This window comes from Saimiri boliviensis, chromosome 2 (genome assembly GCF_048565385.1).
Source record: "Saimiri boliviensis isolate mSaiBol1 chromosome 2, mSaiBol1.pri, whole genome shotgun sequence".
Classification (NCBI taxonomy): domain Eukaryota; kingdom Metazoa; phylum Chordata; class Mammalia; order Primates; family Cebidae; genus Saimiri; species Saimiri boliviensis.
In genome coordinates, this window is record NC_133450.1 from 13743390 (window position 1) to 13765645 (window position 22256).

At 43.3% G+C, this 22256-nt stretch overlaps 1 long non-coding RNA gene across 4 annotated transcripts in view; it reads right to left on the minus strand.

Annotated features, from left to right (window-relative positions):
- Positions 1 to 22256, minus strand: part of LOC104653371 (uncharacterized) — a 74618-nt gene that overhangs the window by 28077 nt on the left and 24285 nt on the right. The window contains exons 2-4 of one of the 4 annotated variants that reach the window (XR_012516105.1): positions 22009 to 22111; positions 17125 to 17192; positions 14313 to 14489 (exon numbers count right to left, since the gene is read on the minus strand). This is a non-coding gene — a long non-coding RNA (uncharacterized LOC104653371). Of the gene's footprint in view, positions 1 to 760; positions 859 to 14312; positions 14490 to 17124; positions 17193 to 22008; positions 22112 to 22256 lie in introns of all 4 variants that reach the window. The other 3 variants (XR_012516106.1, XR_012516104.1, XR_012516103.1) reach the window with 3 other exon arrangements.

Genomic DNA, 22256 nt, shown 5'->3' on the forward strand with positions numbered 1-22256 from the left:
TAGGTGCAGTGGCACATGCCTGTAATCCCAGCTACTCGGGTGGCTGAGGCAGAACTTGGGAGGTATAGGTTGCAGTGAGTCAAGATTATGCCACTGCACTCCGGCTTGGGCAACTCAGTGAGACTGTCTCCAAACAAATAAATAAAAATCAAGTGTCAACATCACTGGCTCTTTGTATACTCACAGAATGGTGCATCCATCACCACCATCGATTTTAGAACATTTTCATCTCCTGAACAAGGAACCCTGTTATCCTTCATCATCACCCCTTCCAATTCTTCCTTCCACCCCCAGCACTAGGTAACCAGTAATCTGCTCCCTGTCCCTCTGGATTTTCCCATCTGGGCATGTCATATAAATGGGATGATACAGTATGTGGCCCTTAGTGACTGGCTGCTTGGACTTGGCATAAAGTGTCAGGCTTGCCCACATGTGGTCCATGTCTGTGCTTCATTCCTTTTCACTGCCTTACTGCCCAAGTGGCGTCATAAGCACTGCAGGTGAACTGTGAAAAGTCAGGGTATGTGTCATAATCCCTAGAACAATTGCTAAAGAAAGCATCTATAGCTAAAAACAGAGCAAAAAGACAGCCAAAAAGCGGCTAGAGATGAAAGGATACATGAAGAATCACTCCATTCATCCAAAAGAAGGCAGGAAAAGAGGAACAAAAAACAAGAGAATAGGCCAGGCACGCTGGTTCACTACTAAAAATCAAAAAAAAAAAAAAAAAAAAAAATTAGCGAGGCACAGTGGCACACACCTGTAATCCCAGCTACTCAGGAGGCCATGGCAGGAGAATCACTTGAATCTGGGAGGCGGAGATTGCAGTGAGCCGAGATCATGTCATTGTGCTCCAGCCTGGGTGACAGAGCAAGACTGTCTCAAAAAACAAAACAGAACAAAGAAAAACAAAAACAAAACCCACACAACTGGCATAGGTTAGAAATTCCATTGAACTGTAAGTGAACTAAACACTCCAAATGAAACTGAGATAGTGAGACTGAATTTTAAGAAACACAAACAAAAACATGACCCATCTATCTAATGTGTAGAAGAGGCACCCTTTAAATACAAAAGCACAGGTAAGATGAAAACAACAGGATGAAAAAAGATATCTACGTAAACATTAGTTATAAGAAAGCTCTATTAACATTAGATAAATAGATAAGTAATATGCGGGCTTCCTACTTCTTTGATGGAAGAATTAATAACTGAGAATATGAGGTTGGTGCAGTGGCTCAGGCCTGCAATCCCAGCACTTTGGGAGGCCACGGTGGGCAGATCACCTGAGGTCAGGAGTTCAAGACAAGCCTGGCCAACATGGTGAAACCTTGTCTCTCCTAAAAATACAAAAACTAGCCAGGCACGATGGAGGATGCCTTTAACCCCAGCTACTCGAGACCCTGATGTGGGAGAATGGCTTGAATCTGGGAGGTGCAGGTTGCAGTGAACCAAGATTACACCATATACTTCAGCCCGGGTGATAGAGTAAGACGTCATCTCAAAACCAAACAAATACTGGAGAATGGTAAACTTTAAATTGCTGCATTTTGTGGTATGTGAATTACATGTCTATTTCTTAAACGACTGCGAGGAAAAGGAAGGCACTGCAAATGATATTTTGGTTTTGTAATTAAACAAGAGATTTCTCCCTCTCTCTCCAAAAAAAAATAAATAAAATTAAAAAGTCCCCTTTCAGTTTATGCAAACTTCCTTCTTCCCTCCAGTATCCATCCACCCAGAGGAATTTTTATCTGTTCCCACCCAGATTAGAAAATTTTTCTTTTATTTTGAGGCCTGGTAGGTAAATTTGAGGTCCCAAGTCAAGAGAGAGAGGCGTCCAGAGCCCTGTTCCATCTGAACCTCCCACGCCCCATGACCCACTTTACCCTGTAACACTCTTCCCTTCCGGTTTACCATCTGGGAAAAAAAGAATAAACTTATTTCTCTTATTCACCAATAATTTGTATAAACCAAAGATTACAAACAAGGGTGTCCTTAGCAACCTGATCTCATTCCGTTCAAATACCAATTGCTCTCCAGGAAAGGGATTGTCTTTCCAGACAACATAAATTCGCTTGGAAATCTCATTTAAAACAGAAAAGTTAAGGTTTTCAAACGTTTGCCATGGGCGAACCATTTGCAGGAATGCATAGGGCTGAAGGTCAAAGGCAAAGAAAACAAGGCATAAATTATTGTGCCCCCATTTTGTTTGTCCTTGTATGCCCATGGCTAGTGATTAGTAAGGTCACCTGGCAGTGACAAAAATCTGATTTTGAAGGTTTTTTTTTTTTGGAGACAGAGTCTTGTTCTGCGGCCCAGGCAGAAGTGCAGTGACACAATCTCAGCTCCCTGCAATCTCTGTTTCATGGGTTTAAAAGATTCTCCTGCTTCAGCCTCCTGAGTAGCTGGGATTACAAACATCCATCACCATGCCTGGCTAATTTGTGTGTTTTTAGTACAGGCGGGGTTTCACCATGTTGTCCAAACTGGTCTCAAACTCTCACAGGAGAAACGTCATGTGGTCTGCCCACCTCAACCTCCCAAAGTGCTGGGATTATAGGCGTGAGCCACCTCGCCTGGCCAGGTTAATTCTCTCTAATGGAAGTAACAACATAGGTATGGTCAAAAAATCACAGATACATCAAAAATTTTCAAACCGTGCTGGAGGCCAGGGGCAGTGTCTCTGGAGTGTAATCCCAACACCTTGGGAGGCCAAGGCAGGAGGATCACTTGAGACCAAGAGTTCAAGACCATCCTGGCCAACACAGTGAGACCTCTTATCTATAAAACATTTTTTAATGATACTGGAAAATGCTAACTTGGGTAGTGACGGTTTCAGTGCATCATTGCCTGGCCTTCTGGGTTTTGCTCTGAACCTCATGACAGATGATTAAGTCATGCGTCCAAGCTCAAGGACTTCCTGTTGTACACAGATGATGCTCCCTGGAGCACCCCACTCCAATTCCCCTCCCTTCAACTTGTCCCAGTGTATCATATTCAGCCCAGACCTGGGCAAGCCCCGCTCATGTCATCAGCCCTGCCCAGGCCAACAGCCTAGAAAAGGTCCCCATACGACCCGCAAAGGGCAGGGTGACTCAGTTCACCCACATGGTGCAGGCCAGCTGCCTGCCTGGCACTGTCTCCAGACCTGGGCCAGTGTACAAACTACACAGTCAGGGCCCTGTGCTCAGAAGGGTCCCTAATGTTTGCTTGAATGCTCTGCTGCTTTAATCTTTTTTTTCAGACATAGTCTCTCACTGTCACCCAGGCTGGAGTGCAATGGCATGATCTTGCCTCACTGCAACCTCCACCTCCTGGGTTCAAGTGATTCTCCTGCCTCAGCCTCCTGAGTAGCTGGGATTACAAATGCCCACTACCATGCCCAGCTAAGTTTTTTATTTTTAGTAGAGACAGAATTTCACCATGTTGGCCAGGCTGGTCTCGAACTCCTGACCTCATGATCCGCCTGCCTCAGCCTCTCAAAGTGCTGGGATTACAGGTGTGAGCCACTGTGCCCAACCCACTTGAATCTTAATTTCTGAATATTACTGATTTTTGTTTTGTGTGAATCCATGCAAATTAAGTAGCAGTTCCTACTACAGAACCACTTAATGAAGATTCCTGGGTGGCTGGAGTAGGCTGGGATTTAAATTAAGAGCCTGGCCAGGCACAGAGCCCCTCCAAAAGGGAGATCTTTCCCTTGTTCTAAAGTAACCCTCTCAGAGCCATTTCCTAATGGAGTCTGAAACACCCTGGTGAACTGCTGTCAACTATTTTAATCACCGTCTGTCCCTCACTTCAAGAGCGGGTGCATTTCACCTAAGTGCATAATTAATACTAACAAGAGTGGCTATGTCCATGGGCTGGGGTCTTGTCATGGGCATTCTGTGTTTGGGGTCCCTGGGAGGCATAGGATCCAGATCTGTCCTTAGAGTATGACAAGAGATCACTCTTCAGTGGCCTGTCCTGAGCAGGACAAGACCCAGCAACCCTTTTGGTCAATGCTGGAACGTCTCCTAGGCATGAGCAATGGTGGCATTTGCAGGATGGTTGGCAGCACTTGGCAGTGGGCCAGCTGTGCCTCAGTGGCTTTGGTGGTTCAAACCCACTACCCAGCCATTCTCACTACCCAAACTCACCCTGGGCTCCAACCAGCCTGGCTCACTGGGAACAGCCATTCCCAGCTGCACTCAGCCATCTGAAAGACCCTTCCTTTCCCACGAAGCCTCTTGCAAGGTTTCAGGAAGGAAGTGGAAACAGTAATGGGAAACTATAAACCCATATAACTCTAACAGCATCACCTCTTGGTCCATGCGTGTGGGGGGAGGGTGCTTCCCATGTTGAATTTTAACCTGATGGCACCCTTGTGGGGGTAGGAGCAATGCCATTTTGCTCCATCTCATAAACGACATGGGATCAGTCCCCCAAGAGATGAAGCCAGGGACTGAGACTGGCTAGCAAAGCCACAACCGGGACCAACCAGACCTCTCTAACTTTGGAGCCTCAGGGCAGGCTGTTGGTGTCTGCAGATCCTGGCCTAGTGTAGCCTGTGTGATCAGCCAGGGGTGAGGTTCTCTCTGCTGACAGAGCTTTCCGTCTTAAGGACACTGGTGTGGCCGTGGCCCCGGCAGATCATCTGTACCTGGGAACACTCTTTTCCAGAGAACTCTAATGAGGAAGAGAAAGTGGGTTTACTGGCTTCCATGTTTCTGAAAATAATTTTGTATAAGTACGTAAGGACCCAACACTGCGCTTATAATCAGAAAGTTCGGGACCCTCCGCTCTGAGAGCATCAACATTGGCCATCCCCTTCTCCTGTTTGGGTCTCAAACTCTGCCTCTGGAACCTTGTTTCCAAGGCTAAGTTTCCAGCCAGAACAAGTGCCCACGCTCTGCTCTCTCAACCCCATGCCCCTGCCATAGCCAGGAAGGCTGAGGACAGACAGGGTCTTTGCTCCCCTAGATAGAGCTGGCCATGACTGAAGGACCCTCATATGCAAGCAGAATACTTTGTCTTTTTTTGTTACTGTGATCACCCTGGGAGCTGATTCTGCCCCTTCAACCTTCTGGGAACACTTAAGGCCCCCAGCACTGCAAAAAGGATTAAGTCAACTGAAATGCGACATGTTTTTCCAATTAGTTATAAACCACCCATGTTGGACTTTTTGCAAAACTGGCAGGTTGCTTTCCCATTATCCAAGATTCCTCATTCTTTCTTTCTGCATAAATAATTTCACAAGGTTTTCAAGTAAATTTGGTACTAAAGGCCCATGACCATGGAATAAGCAGAACGCTCACAGTGAAGTGCTAATGCCAAAATCTTTGCTTCCATGTGCCATGCTATGAGAAAGGAGATGGCAAGTAACTTCCACCTACCAAACTTCCCTACCTCTGGCTTAAGAAACCTATCAACCGGTGCAACGACGTTTGTGTTGGGATATGCATTTTACTACATACGTGCATCTTTAAGAAGACTTTTCCCGGCCGGGTGCAGTGGCTCACACCTGTGATCCCAGCTCTTTGGGAGGCCGACATAGGTGCATCCTTTGAGGTCAGGAGTTTCAGATCAGCTTGGCCAACATGGCAAAACCCCTTCTCTACTAAAATTTTAAAAATTAGCTGAGCATGGTGGTGCATGCCTGTAATCCCAGCTACTCGGGAGACTGAAACAGGACAACTGCTTGAAATGGGGAGGTGGAGACTGCAGTGAACCCAAGGTCACACCACTGCACTGCAGCCTAGGGGATCAGGAAGGGGAGTGACTCTGTCTCATAAATAAGTAAGTAAGTAAGTAAATAAATAAATAAATAAATAAATAAAATTGGCTGGGCACCGTGGCCTCATGCTTATGATTCCAGCACTGTGGGAGGCATAGGCGGGTGGATCAGGAGCTCAGGAGTTCAAGACCAGCCTGGCGAAGATGGTGAAACCGCCACGTCTACTAAAAATACAAAAAATTAATCAGGTGTGGTGGTGGTCACCTGTAATCCCAACTACTTGGGAAGCTGAGGGAGAGAATTACTTGAACCCAGGAGAAGAGGTTGCAATTAGCTAGATTGCACCACTGCACTCCAGCCTGGGCAACAGAGCTAGACTCCATCTTGAAATAAAATAAAGTAGATGGAGAGGCTGAATGCGTGTGGTGGCCCATACCTGTAATCCCAGCACTTTGGGAGGCGTAGGTGGGAGGATTGCTGGAGCCCAGGAGTTTGAGACCAGCCTGGGCAACATAGGGAGACCCTGTCTCTACCTCTCCCCTGTCACACACACATACACAAATTAAAAATGTAGCCAAGTGTAGCGATGCCTACCTACTGGGAGGCTGAGATGGGAGGATTGCTTGAGCCCAGGATTTTGAGACAGAGTGAAACCATGTCTCACAAAGGAAAGCCTGAAAGGGTACATGGAAAGCAAACTGGGTCAGAGCAACAGGTTCCACTCCAGCTGATCTCCACAACCACTGAAGGAGCTGCTTTCCCTCCCACTTTCAATTTCTGTGTATTTTTACACTACAAAACAAAGAGTAATTACTTAGAAGCATTCTAGGACAACATGCATGTAGAATTTTGTAAAATTTTTGCAATCACTTCTTTTCAACATTGTCACCTTTCAGATAAAGAAAATGACAACAGGCCTCACTTCAGATACCAAATAAAAATTTTGGGAGGAATAGGCCCAAAAGTACATATTAAAAAATAAAACACAGGTTTGCATAATCCCCAACATGTGAGAACCACTGTGTTGGACAATAACAAAGTACATTCTAATGAAGGAAGGACTTGGCCATGATAGTGCAAATGAGCACAGTGGGAAGGGATCTTTGAAGATGAGGCTGGAAGGTGGATGATTCAAAAGTGAGGTGCTCTCTATGCCACACTAAAGCATTTGAGTCCGTAATGATGACAAAACCATTGAAGATTTTTAAAATAAGAAAGTGATGTGACTGGCCCTCTGCTTCCACAAAGGAAGGAATGGACACTGAATGTGCAGAGGCAGGTCAGGAGGCTGCCGTTCCAGTCCCCTTGAGAAAAGAAGGCAGCAAACCACATCACCATGTGTGTACCTATGCAATAATCCTGCATGTTTTGCACATGTACCCCAGAACCTAAAGTGGAATGAAATATTTTTTTAAAAAAAAGAGGAGGCCTGGAGCTGCTAGAGGATGGAAAAGAGGACCAATTCAAAGAGTACTTGGGACTGGATCTGTCAGGACTGGTCACCAGATGAGGGGGATTAAGAAATGGCAACATTCGGGGAATGCTGGGAAGATGGCCGCCTAAGAACAGCTCAGGACTTCAGCTCCCAGTGAAAGTGCAGAGGAGACATGGATGAACCCAGGAACCATCATTCTCAGCAAACTGACACAAGAACAGAAAATCAAACATGTTCTCATTCATAGCACTATTCACAATAGCTGAGATATGGAATCAACCTAAGTGTTCGTCGATGGATAAATGGATAAATATAATGTGGCATATATGCAATGGAATACTTTGGTCTTCACAAAAGAAAAAAAGACTGTCATTTGCAACAACATGGATGAATCTGAAGGACATTAAGTAAAATAAGACAGGCACAGAAAGACAAATACCACATTATTTCACTTATATGTGAAATCTAAATAAATTGATCTCATAGATTTAAAGAGTAGAATGGGGAAGGGGGAATGGCAGTTGGTCGAAGAATACAAAATTTCAATTAGATAGGAGAAATAAATTCAAGAGCTCTATTGTAAAACATGGTGACTACAGTTAATAATAATGAATTTGTATTCTAACAATTACTAACAGTGATTTTATGTATTCTCACCACAAGAAAAAAATTAAGTATGTAAGCTAACACATGTTAATTTGCTTAATTTAGACCTTCCATAATGCATATATCTATCAAAACATGTTGTACATGATAAATACACAATTTTCATTTGTGAATTGAAAAATTAAAAAATTTAAAAATGATAAAGATGAACCTGCATTCAGGTTCAAAAATCAAATAAAAATTTCTATTAAAAGGTAAAAAAAAAAAAAAAAAAAAGAAATGGCAACATTCATAGATGATGACAACCTTAATCAAGATTGGCAAATGCAGGGGGAGAGAGTAGTTCCAGGGGAGGAATGATTCCACCTTGGGTATGCTTAGTTTGAGTGCGCCCAGGGACACGTGTGTACACTTCACATGCGTTTTGGGAAGACTGGTTTGGAGCCATCAAGACAGATGTGAATCTGGAAGTAATGAACACAGCTGAAGGAAAGCTACGGAAAGACAAGATGTAGGGCAGAATCCCAAAGACCTGCAAAGGACACATCCAAGGCCAAGTACCAAGAGCAACAGAGGATCAATCTTCTAAGAAGTGTAACAATGAGCAGAACTGGGGGGTAGGAGGTCAAGAAGCAAAGGTCACTGTCTCATGTCATAGGACAGAAAGTCCAAAGCCGGTCATCTGATTTGGCAATTGCAACTTTATTGATGACCTTAGTGAGAGTCAAGAGGCAGAAAGCCACATTTTATAGATCGGGAGACTAGGTCTCAGTACTTAAGTGACCTATTTAAAGTCATGAAGCTTGGCCAGGTGCAGTGGCTCAAGCCTGTAATCCCAGCACTTTGGGAGGCCGAGATGGGTGGATCACGAGGTCAAGAGATCGAGACCATCCTGGTCAACATGGTGAAACCCCGTTTCTACTAAAAATCAAAAAAATGAGCTGGGCATGGTGGCACATGCCTGTAATCCCAGCTACTCAGGAGGCTGAGGCAGGAGAATTTGCCTGAACCCAGGAGGCGGAGGTTGCGGTGAGCCGAGATCGCGCCATTGCCCTCCAGCCTGGGTAAAGAGAGTGAAACTCCGCCTCAAAAAAAAAAAAAAAAAAAAAAGTCATGAAGCTTAAAGTCATACATTTATCCAGTAACTACCAGGTAACTGTACAGGAGATATGAAGATGTGGTTTTGAAAAAACAAGGGGAGGAAGCCACAGACACAAAGCTGGAGTACAACTTATTAAATGCTAGCTGAAGCAAAGACCTAGGAGCAACCCAGAGGAAAAGCAGCCAGTTCCCTGACAGGAAGCGGGTTGGTGGTGGGGAGGGGGAAAGGAGGAGCCTCCCAAAAGTATACCTGGCAGTGGGTCTTATAACTGAGCTATGAAGGATATGGACAGTCAGACCATGGCAGGGGCTCTAGGAAGAGGGAGCAGCATCAATCATATCAGGAAAAAATTCTGTAAGTAATTCAGATGGGTAAGTCAAAGCTGTTACATCACCAGTAAAGATGGGAGGATACATACACCTAGACATTCAAATAACTGTTGTGAAAGGTCTTCAATGCGAAACTTTCCCAAACAAAAGTATCTTAATCATCGTTTTATGGGTGGGGAAGGCCTGAGGAGGCAAATGCACGCAGGACAGAGAGAAACAGTGAGAGAGAACACAGGAGTGTACTTCCAAAAATTGAAAGGAAAGTTTTTTCCCTGAAGACTAACACAAAGGTTTGGCTTAAACGCGCGCGCGCGCGCGCGCGCCTGTGTGTGTGTGTGTATAAATTTATAATAAACAACTGTTATTACATTTCACAAAATCTAAGTTATCCTCCATGCTCATGTGAGATCAACCTCTGAGCTCCCCATCTTACAGAGTTTTCCTTTTAGCTCCAAAGTTGAACCTCATCTTACCATTTTCTTATTTTTACTAAGGGTGCTTACACTTTAAAGTGTGGCTGAAAAAATGTAAAAATGTTACAAATTCACATGCTGTCTCTACAATAAATTGCATATTTTCTCTACCTTTTTATGCTTAATTTCTTACAGGAATATGAGAAGGGAGTTTCTGGCACATTCAAAATCTCTATCAAATGATACACTTCTACATAATTGAGCAATTTTCTGACACATTGAAAGCATATCACTGTTCAATATGATAGCCTCTAGCCACATGCCCAAAAACTGTCACATATGCCCAACAAAAGCTTGTAAATTACCTCTACATCAGAATTAAGCATTCTACAAGAAGTCAAAAATTAATGTAATTTAAACTAAAAAAGCTTTAAGTTTCAAGACAGCTCAAAGTGATTACAACCTTCAACAAATCAATAAAAGCAGCCAAAAAAAAAAAAAAAAAAAAAATCCATGGTTATATCCACACCTCTACTGATGGAATACAAAATATGTTCTAGCTATCTTGAGATTCTTTAGCCAGTGCTGCATATGATTGCCACAGCCAAAGCCCCTCTAAAAGGGCAGAGAAGTCAGTGGCAACAAGAGGAGTGGACTTCCAAGAGCTTCAGATGCCAGAATTAGTGGCTGCCTTTCATAGAAACTTAAAGCTTAACGAATTCAAAAGCAGAAGAGAAAATTAATCAATTGGAAAATATGACAAAGGGAAGATGAAATGAGAGGATCCAACACGTCTCAAAGAAATTCCAGGCCGGCTGTGATGACTCATCCCTGTAATCCCAGCACTTGGGAGGCCAAGATGAGTGGATCACCTAAGGTCAGGAGTTTGAGACCAACCTGGCCAACATGGTGAAACCCCGTCTCTACTAAAAATACAAAAATTAGTCAGGCATGGTGGAGTTTGCCTGTAATCCCAGCTATTTGGGAGGCTGAGGCAGGACAAATGCTTGAACCCAGGAGGTGGAGGTTGCAGTGAGCCTGTATTGCGCCACTGCACTCCAGCCTGGTGACAGAGGGAGTCTGTGCCAAAAAACAAACAAACAAACAAAAATTCCAGAATGCAAACAGAGACAGGACCCAGGACGCTTTAGAGTCAGGAGGCACAATCCCCAATACAATAAATCCATCCATACCTAGACCCATCCAAACAAAATTGCAGAAAAGACAAAGAACAGGTCCTAAAAGCTGAGGAGGGTGGAAAGAAGGAAGAACATGTTGACAATTGCTTTCCCACCAGCAGCAACAGAAGATAGTGGAGTAAGAGAAAATAAGCATGAGGTGAGAGTTTATACCCAGCTCAATTATTCCTTAATGAAATAACCTCTCAGCATTGATCTGTCTAGAGATCTCTTTACCGCAAATGGCCCCTTACTCAAAGGCTACATCCACATGTTCGTTTATGTATTGTCTGTGTCTACTTCCTTGCTACAGTGGCAGAGTATTTGCAAAAGAGACCATATTTTTGCTCTCTGAAAGACTCGATTCGAAAGCTGGAAAGGTAAGCTACAGATTTGGAAAAAATGTTTACAAACCACCTATCAGACCAAGGACTCATCTCCAGAGACTCATCTCTAGAATATATAAAGAATTCAAAGCTCAGGCCGGGTGCAGTGGCTCACGCCTGTAATCCCAACACTTTTGGGAGGCCGAGGTGGGTGGATGACGAGGTCAAGAGAGCAAGACCATCCTGGTCAACATGGTGAAACCCCGTCTCTACTAAAAATACAAAAAATTAGCTGGGCATGGTGGCGCATGCCTGTAATCCCAGCTATTCAGGAGGCTGAGGCAGGAGAATTGCCTGAACCCAGGAGGCAGAGGTTGCGGTCAGCCGAGATCGTACCATTGCACTCCAGCCTGGGTAGCAAGAGTGAAACTCTGTCTCAAAAAAAAAAAAATTTAAAATTAAAAAAAAAAAAAACACAAAACTCAAAGCTCAAAAGTAGGCCAGGTGCAGGGGCTCACACTTGTACTCCTTGCACTTTTGGAGGCTGAGGTGAGATGGCTTGAACCCAGGAGGTCAAGGCTGCATTGAGCCATAATTACACTCCTGGCATGACAGAGTGAGGCCTTGTCTCACAAAACAAAACCTCCGAAGTAAAAAACAGGAAATAAACACATGAACAGACTCCTTTCAGAGCACTTGGGCTGCGCGCCTGTAGGGGCGGGGCGAAGCTAGCGACCAAGCCCTGCAGCCGGGGGGCACTGGTGGCGGAGCGGGAGAAGGAGTGGGATGCCAAGCACCGGGCCTTCTGTAACCTGGGGCCCTGGGAGAATTGCTCCGCCACCCTTGCCTCCAGAATCCCTGCCCAGAGTCCAGCGCCTCCTTCCTGTCCAGGATCACAGGAGTTGTCTTGAATCTGCCTGTGCTGGCCATGTGGTCTCGGAGACACCAACTCTGACCTGCAAGTTTATCACCTTGAATGTGATAAACACAAGAGCCATGAGCAGCTTAGATCTCTCCCTCTGTAGAAGGCTTGGCCTGGGGAAGCCATACACTGGACTGCTCTTGCTTTAGATTCAGATTTGTACATCCTCAGCTGTGTGGCTGCTTTCATTTGCAAACAACAACAAAAAAAGCTAGAGGCATCATGCTACCTGACTTCAAACTACTAAAGCCTACAGTAATCAAAACAGCATGGTACTGATAGCAAAACAGAGATATAGATCAATGGAATAAAAGAAAGGCCTCAGAAGTAATGCCACACATCTACAAACATCTGATCTTTGACAAACATGACAAAAAAAAGCAATGGGGAAAGGATTCCCTATTTAGTAAATGGTGTTGAGAAAACTGGCTAGCCATCTGCAGAAAGCTAAAACTCCATCCCTCCTTACAACTTATACACAAATTAACTCCAGATGGATTAAAGATTTAAACATAAGACATAACACCATAAAAACCCTAGAAGAAAACCTAGGCAACACCATTCAGGACATAGGCACAGGCAAGAAGTTTATGACTAAAACACCAAAAATAATGGTAACAAAAGCCAAAATAGACAAGTGGGATTTAATTGAACTTAAGAGCTTCTGAACAGCAAAAGAAACAATCATTAGAGTGAACCAGCAACCAACAAAATGGAAAAAAATTTTTGCAATCTACCCATCTGACAAATGAAAAATACCCAGAATCTAGAAAGAAATTAAACAAATTTACAAGAAAAAAACCCTATCAAAAGTGGGCAAAGGATATGAACAGACACTTCTCAAAAGAAGACATACATGAGGCCAACAAACATGAGAAAAAGCTCATCATCACTGGTCATTAGAGAAACGCAAATCAAAATCACGTTGAGATACCATCTCATGCTAGTTAGAATGGCGATCATTAAAAAATCAGGAGACAACAGATGCTGGAGAGGATGTGGAGAAATAGGAACACTTTTACACTGTTGGTAGGAGTGTAAGCTAGTTCAACCACTGTGGAAGACTGTGTGGCAATTCCTCAAGATATAAAACTAGAAATACCATTTGACCCCGCTATCCCATTACTGAGTATATACCCAAAGGATTATAAATCATTCTGTTATAAAGACACATGCACACATATGATTATTGCGGCATTGTTTACAATAGCAAAGACTTGGAACCAACCTAAATGCCCCTTGATGATAGACTGGATAAAGAAAATGTAGCACATATACACCATGGAATACTATGTAGCCATAAGAAAGGATGAGTTCATGTCCTTTACAGGGACATGGATGAAACTGGAAACCATCATTCTCAGAAAACTGACACGAGAACAGAAAACCAAACACTGCATGTTCTCATTCATAAGTGGGTGTTGAACAGTAAGAACAGAGGAATACAGGGAGGGGAACGTCACACACCAAGGCCTGTCGGGAGGAGTGGAGGGTAAGAGAGGGATAGCAGCGGGTGGAGGGATTGGGGAGGGATAACATTAGGAGAAATATCTAATGCAGATGACAGGGGGATGGATGCAGCAAACCACCACGGCATGTGTATACCTATGTAACAGACCTGCACGTTCTGTGTATGTACCCCAGAACTTAGCATAATTTTTAATAATAAATAAATCAGATGCAGCTTTGTTATGCTGCCCAGGTGGTTCTCAAACTCCTGGTCTCATGCAACCTCAAACTCCCAAGTAGTTGGAACCATAGGTGTATATCACCACACCCAGCTATTTTGTCTACAATTTTTAATATTTTAGTCTCACTACAGAACCAAAAATATAAGTAGAGTAACAGTCTCTCCTACCAAGTATATAATACCCAAATAATAAATGTCCAAGAAAAACAGCTATGTGCTATTTGTCGTACAGTTTTTCAACTAAAAGGTGTCAGGGAGATTCCATTTACCACAAGTAATTTGATCCACTGAAGATTTATACTGGCAAAAATACAATGTTATACTAGTATGATTTGAAAGTCAAAGTATTAATATTTATCTAATTAAACCTTAAGCAAATTGCAGAAAGCATTTTCTAATGTGATTTTTCTGTTGCTATGTATGTTACAGTTCATTTTTGTTCAGTCCCGACCCTGTCACAGTACTTACCAATCTTTTGTTAGTTACCAATGTTAAATAAAATGGTAACTAAAAAAAAAATAAAATAAAAAAAATAAACACATGAACAGTGTTTGCAATCGCAGCCATAGAGAAACAAGGTAGTGCTACACACCTGAGCTGCAGTGGGTTCCGGCATGGGTTGGTGAGTTCCAGGGACTCTGCAGCATAAAGCATTAGTTGAACATCCAAATGGCCATGGTCTACCAACCAGATCCTCTTGGGAAGCAGCCTTGGATTCACGAAGTGCCAAGACAGCAGGTGGTGTGGCTCCACAGGAAGCTTGGAGAAGCTGGAATCAAGCAGAAGCACTCATTGTTCTGACCGTGTAAATAAAAAACTGTCGGCTACTACGGCTACTACCGCCATCAGCAGAACATCTGGGAGGACAAGCAACTCAGAAGATTTATGGCCACAGGGTAACAATGGACTATTATCTGCAGTTAAGGTCCTCTCCATTCCTTTTGGGCTTTATTTATGTGTTTTTGTCGCCCAGGCTGAAGTGCAGTGGTGTAATCCCAGCTCACTGCAATCTTCTCCTCCTGGGTTCCAGCAATTTTCCTGCCTCAGCCTCCTGAGGAGCTGGGATTACAGTTACATGCCACCACGCTCAGCTAATTTTTTTGTGTTTTTAGTGGAGACGGGGTTGCACCATGTTGGTCAGGATGGTCTCAAACTTCGGACCTTGTGATCCACCTGCCTTGGCCTCCCAAAGCGTTGGGATTACAGGTGTGAGCCACCGTGTCTGGTCGGGTTTATTTATTTATTTTTTAAAATCAAGGGCTAAATTATTCCCCTGTCTTGGACACCAGTGAAGTATTTAAGACAAGCAGTCACGAATTACAGTTACATTTTGCAGGACAAATTTAAAGGTGGTTGTAAGTTACAAAATAAGGGCATCTTATGAATTCTCATAGGAAAAAGAGGAATAATATTAAGACACTTTTTATTATCTTTTTGAGATAGGTTCCTGCTCTGTCCTCCAGGCTGGAGTACAGTGGTGCAGCCTCCCAAGTAGTTGGGATTACAGGCCTCCACCACCACGTTTCTGTACTTTTAGAAAAGAAGGGGTTTCACTATATTGGCCAGGCTGTTCTCAAACTCCTCACCTCATGTGATCCTCCTACCTAGCACCTGACCAGAGAAATTAAGACATCCTCAGATAAACAAAAGCTGACAGAGTTCATTACATTGGGACCTGCCCTGCAAGAAATGCTAAAGAGAGTCCTTCAAGTCAAAACAAAAGGATGCTAGGTGGACATTTGAAGCCACATATAAAGGCCCATATTATTGGAATTTTGATTCATATCTCTGATTTTAATTATTTTACTGGATTTGAAAGAGATGTGTAACCATAATTCTATGTTAAATTTATAATTTATACAAAAAAATTAGGCTTGGTGGCATGCACCTGTAGTCTCAGCTATGGAGGAGGATCGCTTGAGTTCAGGGGCTTCAGGTTACAACGAGCTATGAGAGTGCCACTGCACTCCAGCCTGGGTGACAGAGTGAGACCCTCTTTCTAAAAAATAGATATACACTGTGATATCAACAACATAGGATGGGGCAGAGCTGTCAAGGAATATTTGTATGTGACTGAACTTACTAGTTTAAAATCGATGGCTATAAGTTCAGGATTTTTGTATAATCCTCATGGTAATTACAAAGAAAATATCTATAGAATGTACACAAAAGGAAATGAGAAGGGATTCTAAGTGTGTCACACAAAAAAATCAATTAAACACAAAGGCAGGCAGAAGGAAGGAAATGAGAGAGAAAATAAGCCATAAGCCATGCAGAAAACAATCCACAGAGTGGCACTGGGAGGCCCCGTAAATGGTGCGCTGGAGTCCTCCCAGAGCAGCTGCTCACCTTCGTCCCTGGCTGTGGGCCTCGTGGCAGTCACCCACAAGGCTAGTGAGTTTCATTAGATGAAAATCTTTGAAAATGCAAATTATTTCCACAATCCAAAGACTGTAAGACTTATACACATGTTGAAAGTGAAAGGATGAAAAAAGATACTCCACGCAAATGGTGACTGAAAACGGGAGGAGGAGCTAGACTAATCTCAGACTAAATAGACTTAAGGTCAAAAGCTGTTACAAGAGATAAAACAATTCACCAAAAAGATGTAACAGTCATAAATGTATATGCAACACACCTCAGAGCTCCTAAATATATGAAGCAAACGCTGACAGAATGAAAGGAGAAACAGAGAGTTCTATGAAAATTGTAGGAAATTTCAACACCTCTTTTTTTTTTTTGGAGACAGAATCTCTGTTGCGCAGGCTGGAGGGCAGCTGCAACCTCCTGAATTTAAGTGATTCCTGTGCCTCAGCCTCAGAGTAGCTGGGATTACAGGTGTATGCCACCAGGCCCAGCTATTTTTGTTAGAGACAGGTATTTATCACTTTGGCCAGGCTGGTCTCAAACTCCTGACCTCAAGTGATCCACCTGTCTTCGCCTCCCAAAGTGCTGGGATTACAGGCATGAGTCACTGTGCCCAGCCCAATAACTCACTTTCTTTTTTTTTTTTTTTTTTTTTTTTGAGACGGAGTTTCGCTCTCGTTACCCAGGCTGGAGTGCAATGGCACGATCTCGGCTCACCGCAACCTCCGCCTCCTGGGTTCAGGCAATTCTCCTGCCTCAGCCTCCTGAGTAGCTGGGATTACAGGCACGCGCCACCATGCCCAGCTAATTTTTTGTATTTGTGGTAGAGACGGGGTTTCACTATGTTGACCGGGATGGTCTCGATCTCTTGACCTTGTGATCCACCCGTCTCGGCCTCCCAAAGTGCTGGGATTACAGGCTTGAGCCACCGCGCCCGGCCCCCAATAACTCACTTTCAATAATGGATACAACACCCAGACAGAAGATCAAGAAGGAAACAGAGGGCTTGAACAATATTATAGATGAATTGGACCTACCAGACATACACAGATGAATTCACTCAGCAGCAGAATACACGTTCTTCAAAGTACATGTGGAATGTTCTCTGGGAAAAATCGTGTATTAGGTCTCAAAGCAAGATTTAATACATTTTAAATGACTGAAATCCTAATAGCAGAAGGAAAATCAGAATATTCACAAATCTATAGGAACTAAACAACACGCTACAAAACTATGGATCAAAGAAAAAAAGGAAAATTAGAAAGTATTTTGAGACAAAACAACGTATCAAATCTTATGGGATGCAGCAAAAGCAGTGCTGTGACGGAAATTTATAGCCGTACACACTTACATTTTTCAAAAAAAGCTGGCTGGAGGTGGTGGCTTACACCTGTAATCCTAGCACTTTGGGAGGCTGAGACAGGCAGATTACCTGATGTCAGGAGTTCAAGACCAGCCCGGCTAACATGGGGAAACCCCATCTCTACTAAAAACATAAAAATTAGCCAAAGTGGTGGCAAGCACCTTTAATCCTAGCTATTTGGGAGGCTGAAGCAGGAGAATCATTTGAACCCATGAGGAGGAGGTTGCAGTGAGCCGAGACTGTGCCACTACACTCCAGCCTGGGAGGCACAGCTGGACTCCATTTCCCCCACCCCCATCCCCACAAAAACACAGCATCAGTCAGGCATAGTGACAGTGTTCTATAATCCCAGCTACCTGGAAGGCTGAGGCCAGGAGAGTGCTTGAGGCCAGGAGTTTGAGACTAGCTCAGCAAGTGGCAAGACTCTCTCAAATAAAAGAAGAAGGAAAAGCTCTCACACCACAATCCTAACTTTGTACCTTAAATTATTAGAAAAAGAACAGCCTAAACCCAAAGCTAGGAGAAGGAAGGACTTACTAAAGGTTAGAACAGAAACAAATGAAATAGAATATGGAAAAACTGACCTATAATTACCAAGGAGATTGAATCAGTGACCAAAAACTTGACAAGAAAGAAAAGTACAAGAACAGATGGCTTCATGGGTGACTTGTACCAAACAGTTACAGAACCAATACCAATCCTGCTCATCTTCTTCCAAAATCCTGAGGAAAGAATACCCCTAAACTCACTCTGTGAGGTCAGCATTACTGATACCAAAGACAGACAAAGCAGAAGAACACAGCACACCGCTATCCCTGATCAATACAGATGCAAAAGTGCTCAAGAAGATACTAATGAGAATTCAGCAGCGTCATAGATGAATTATACAACATGATCAAGTAAGTTATTCCTGGAATGCGCGCTGGGCGCGGTAGCTTATGCCTGTAATCCCAGCACTTTGGGAGGCCGAGGCGGGTGGATCACGAGGTCAAGAGATCGAGACCATCCTGGTCAACACGGTGAAACCCCGTCTCTACTAAAAATACATAAAACTAGCTGGGCATGGTGGCACATGCCTGTAATCCCAGCTACTCAGGAGGCTGAGGCAGGAGAATTGCTTGAACCCAGGAGGTGAAGGTTGCGGTGAGCTGAGATTGCGCCATTGCACTCCAGCCTGGGTAACAAGAGCGAAACTCCGTCTCAAAAAAAAAAAAAAAAAAAGTTATTCCTGGAAAGCAAAGGTGGTTACCATATAAACATTAATGTAAGATACCACATTAAAAGAATGAAGGAAAGAAAACACATGACAATTTGTTTCAATTAGTACAGAAAACACATTTAACAAAGTTTAATATCCTTTCATGATTAAAAACATACTAACTAGAAATCAAAACAACCTCAACGTAGCAAAGGTCATATGAACAACCTCCAGCTAATATCATTCTCGATGAGAGACAAAGTTTTCCAAGATGAGGAATGAAACAATGATGCCTGCTTTCATAATACTGGAAATCCTAGCCAGAGTTATTAAGAAAGAAAGGACAAAGAAAAGGCATCCAAATTGGAAAGGAAGAAGTAAAATTTTCTCTGTTAACAAATGATGTGATCATCTTTGTAGAAAATCCTGAAGGCTGCACAAAATAAACTGTTAGAACTAATAATCTGTCCAAGTTTCAGATTACAAAATCAATACAAAAGTCAGTTGCATTTCTACACATTAACAGTCAGCAGTCCAAGAAGGAAATTAAGAAAACAGTTCCTGCTGGGCTTGATTGTAGATGCCTACTGTCCCAGCTACTTGGGAGGCTGGGGCAGGAGGATAGCTTGAGCCTGGGAGGTTAATGCTGTCAGTTTTTATAATGATTATGCCTGTGAATAGCCACTGTACTCCAGCCTGGGCAACATAGTGAGATACCATCTTAAAAAAAAAAGAAAAGAAAAAAGTCAGTTTACAATAGGATCGAAAAGAATAAAATAGGAATAAGCTTAACCAGGAGGCAAAGACTTTGGCAGGATTTAAAGTTCCAGAGACCAGTTGTGTAACAAATGTAGAGTCATCTCATATTTATAGATTATAAGGCTTAGTTTCATTAAGACGTCAATACGACTCAAAGTGATCTACAGGCTTAGTATAATTGCTCTCAAAATCCCAGTGACATATTTTCTTAAATTATAGAAAAATCCAGCCTTATAAATTGCATAAAGTTTATACATAATTTCAAGGGATCCCAAATTACCAAAGAAATCTTGAAAAAGAATAACAAAGTTGGAAGTCTTTTACTTCCGAATTTCAAAATGTATTATTAAAAGCTACAGTGGTCAAAAGTGTGGTACAGCAGTAAAGACATACAGAGAGACCAGTGGAATGGAATACAGAGTGCAGAAGGAAACCCTTACACACACGGTCAAGTGAGTTCAATAAGGATGCCAAGACTATTTAATCAGGGAAGGGACAGTCCTTCACCAAATGGTGTGGGAACATTAGATATCCACAGGCAAAAGAATGAAGTCAAACCTTTATCTTATATCATGTTAAAAAAAAAAAAACCAAAAAACTAAACCTCGATAATGAATCAAAGACCCAAGTGTAAGATCTAAAACGTATTATACAACTCTTGTTTTTTTGAGACAGAGTCTCACTCTGTCACCCAGGCTGGAGTGCAGTGGTGTGATCTCGGCTCACTGCAACCTCTGGCTCCTGGGCTCAAGCAACTCTCTGCCTCAGCCTGCCAAGCAGCTGAGATTACAGGCACCCACCACCATGCCTAGCTAATTTTTGTATTTTTAGTAGAGACAGGGCATCTTGGTCAGGCTGAGTCTTGAACTCCCGACCTCATGATTCACCCGCTTCGGCCTCCCAACGTGCTGGGATTATAGGCATGAGCCACCCTTCCCAGCTGACAACTCTTAAAACATAGAAGGAGAGCTTCCTTTGGCAATGATTTCTTGGCTATGACACCAAAGACCCAAACAACAAAAAGAACAGTAGACAAATTGGATTGCATCGAAGGATACTATTAACAGAGTGAAAAGGCAACCTACAGAATGACAGGACAGAGGTGCAAATTACATGTGAAAGAGTTCCCATCTAGAATAGATAAAGCACTCTTGAAATGCAACAACAAAACCCAACTAACGCAGTTCAAAAATGTGCAAAGAACGTGAATAGACAGTCCTCCAAATAAAAGATGCAAATGGCCAATCAGCACACAAAAATATGCTCAGCATCACTAGTTATTAGGGAAACAAACCAAAACCACGTGGAGAGGCTGGGCATGGTGGCTTATGCTTGTAATCCCAGCACTCTGAAAGGCCGAAGTGGGCCGGTCACAAGGTCAGGAGTTTGAGACCAACCTGGCCGACATGGTAACACCACATCTCTACTAAAAATAGAAAAATTAGCTGGGTGTGGTGGCATGTGCCTGAAGTCCCAGATGCTCAGGAGGCTGAGGCAGGAGAACTACCTGAACCCGAGAGGCAGAGGTTGCAGTGAGCCAAGATTGTACCACTGCACTATAGGCTGGGTGACAGAGCGAGACTCCATCTCAAAAAAAGAAAGAGAAGAAGACCTACATGGAGAGGCCACCTCCGACTCATTAGGATGGCTGTAATCAATACAGAAAATAACAAGTGTTAGCGAGGATGCTGAGCGGTTGGAACCCTTGTGTACTCTTACTGGGAGTTTAAAATGGAGCTGCAGCTATGGAAAACGGTATGGCAATTCAACAAAAAGCTAAAAATAGGCCAGGTGAAGTGGCTCATGCTTGTAATCCCAGCACTTTGCAAAGCCAGGGTAGGCAAATCACTTGAGGCCAGGAGTTCGAGACCAGCCTGGCCAACATGGTGAAACCCCGTCTCTACTAAAAACGCAAAAATTAGCCAGGCATGGTGGTGCAGGCCTGTAATCCCAGCTACTCGGGAGGCTGAGGGATAAGAATTGCTTGAACCTAGGTGGCAGAGGTTGCAGTGAGCCAAGATTGCACCACTGCATTCCAGCCTGGGTGACAGAGTGAGACTGTGTCTCAAAACAAAGAACTACCATGTAATCCAGCATTTCCACTTCTGGGTATGTACCCCCTACAATTCAAAGGGCCTCATACATACACTGATGTTCATAGCAGTGTTGTTGAGAGCAAATTCTGATGTGTGTGAAAAATCATATTGTTTGCTGAGAAATCCTATAAAGAGTGGTGGCAAGGGAAACCTAGTAAGCCCCACAAAGCAGAGGACTGCCCCCAAAGCAGAAGACTGCTCAAAGCACTATAAAACAGTGACCAATATAACTAAGTCTCACCCCAGATGAATTAGTTCTTTGAACACAGGATTTGTGACCCTTTCCTTTGTTCCCTAGCAAAGAGAGCTTTCTAGTTTGTCTTTAACCTATAGTAAACACACACTAGCTGCCTGGTTAGTTTACCTTTAACCAATCAAAGAACACAGAGCATGTGCTTTTAAAACTTGTCACTGGAAAGTCAAGAATAAATACGTTGGTCAGAGTCTGCTGTGGACTCTCAGCTGGAGGTGCTGTGAGACCCCTTGTGCTCCACTCTGAACCCACCTTTTGCTCTCTATCTCTGTGTCCGTTTCTTAATTTCTTCAGCGCAGCCTGGGTTGGGGTCTCCACGGCTGAGCTGGTCTCGGCATAGCGTTATTCATAGGAGCTGAAAAACAGCGGCAACGAAAGTGCCCACCGACAGATAAACACACGTGGTCTCTCCATACAGTCAAACGTTATTCAGCCTTAAAAAGGAAGGAAATTCTGACACATGCTAGCACATGGATGAACCTTGAGGACATTATGCAAAG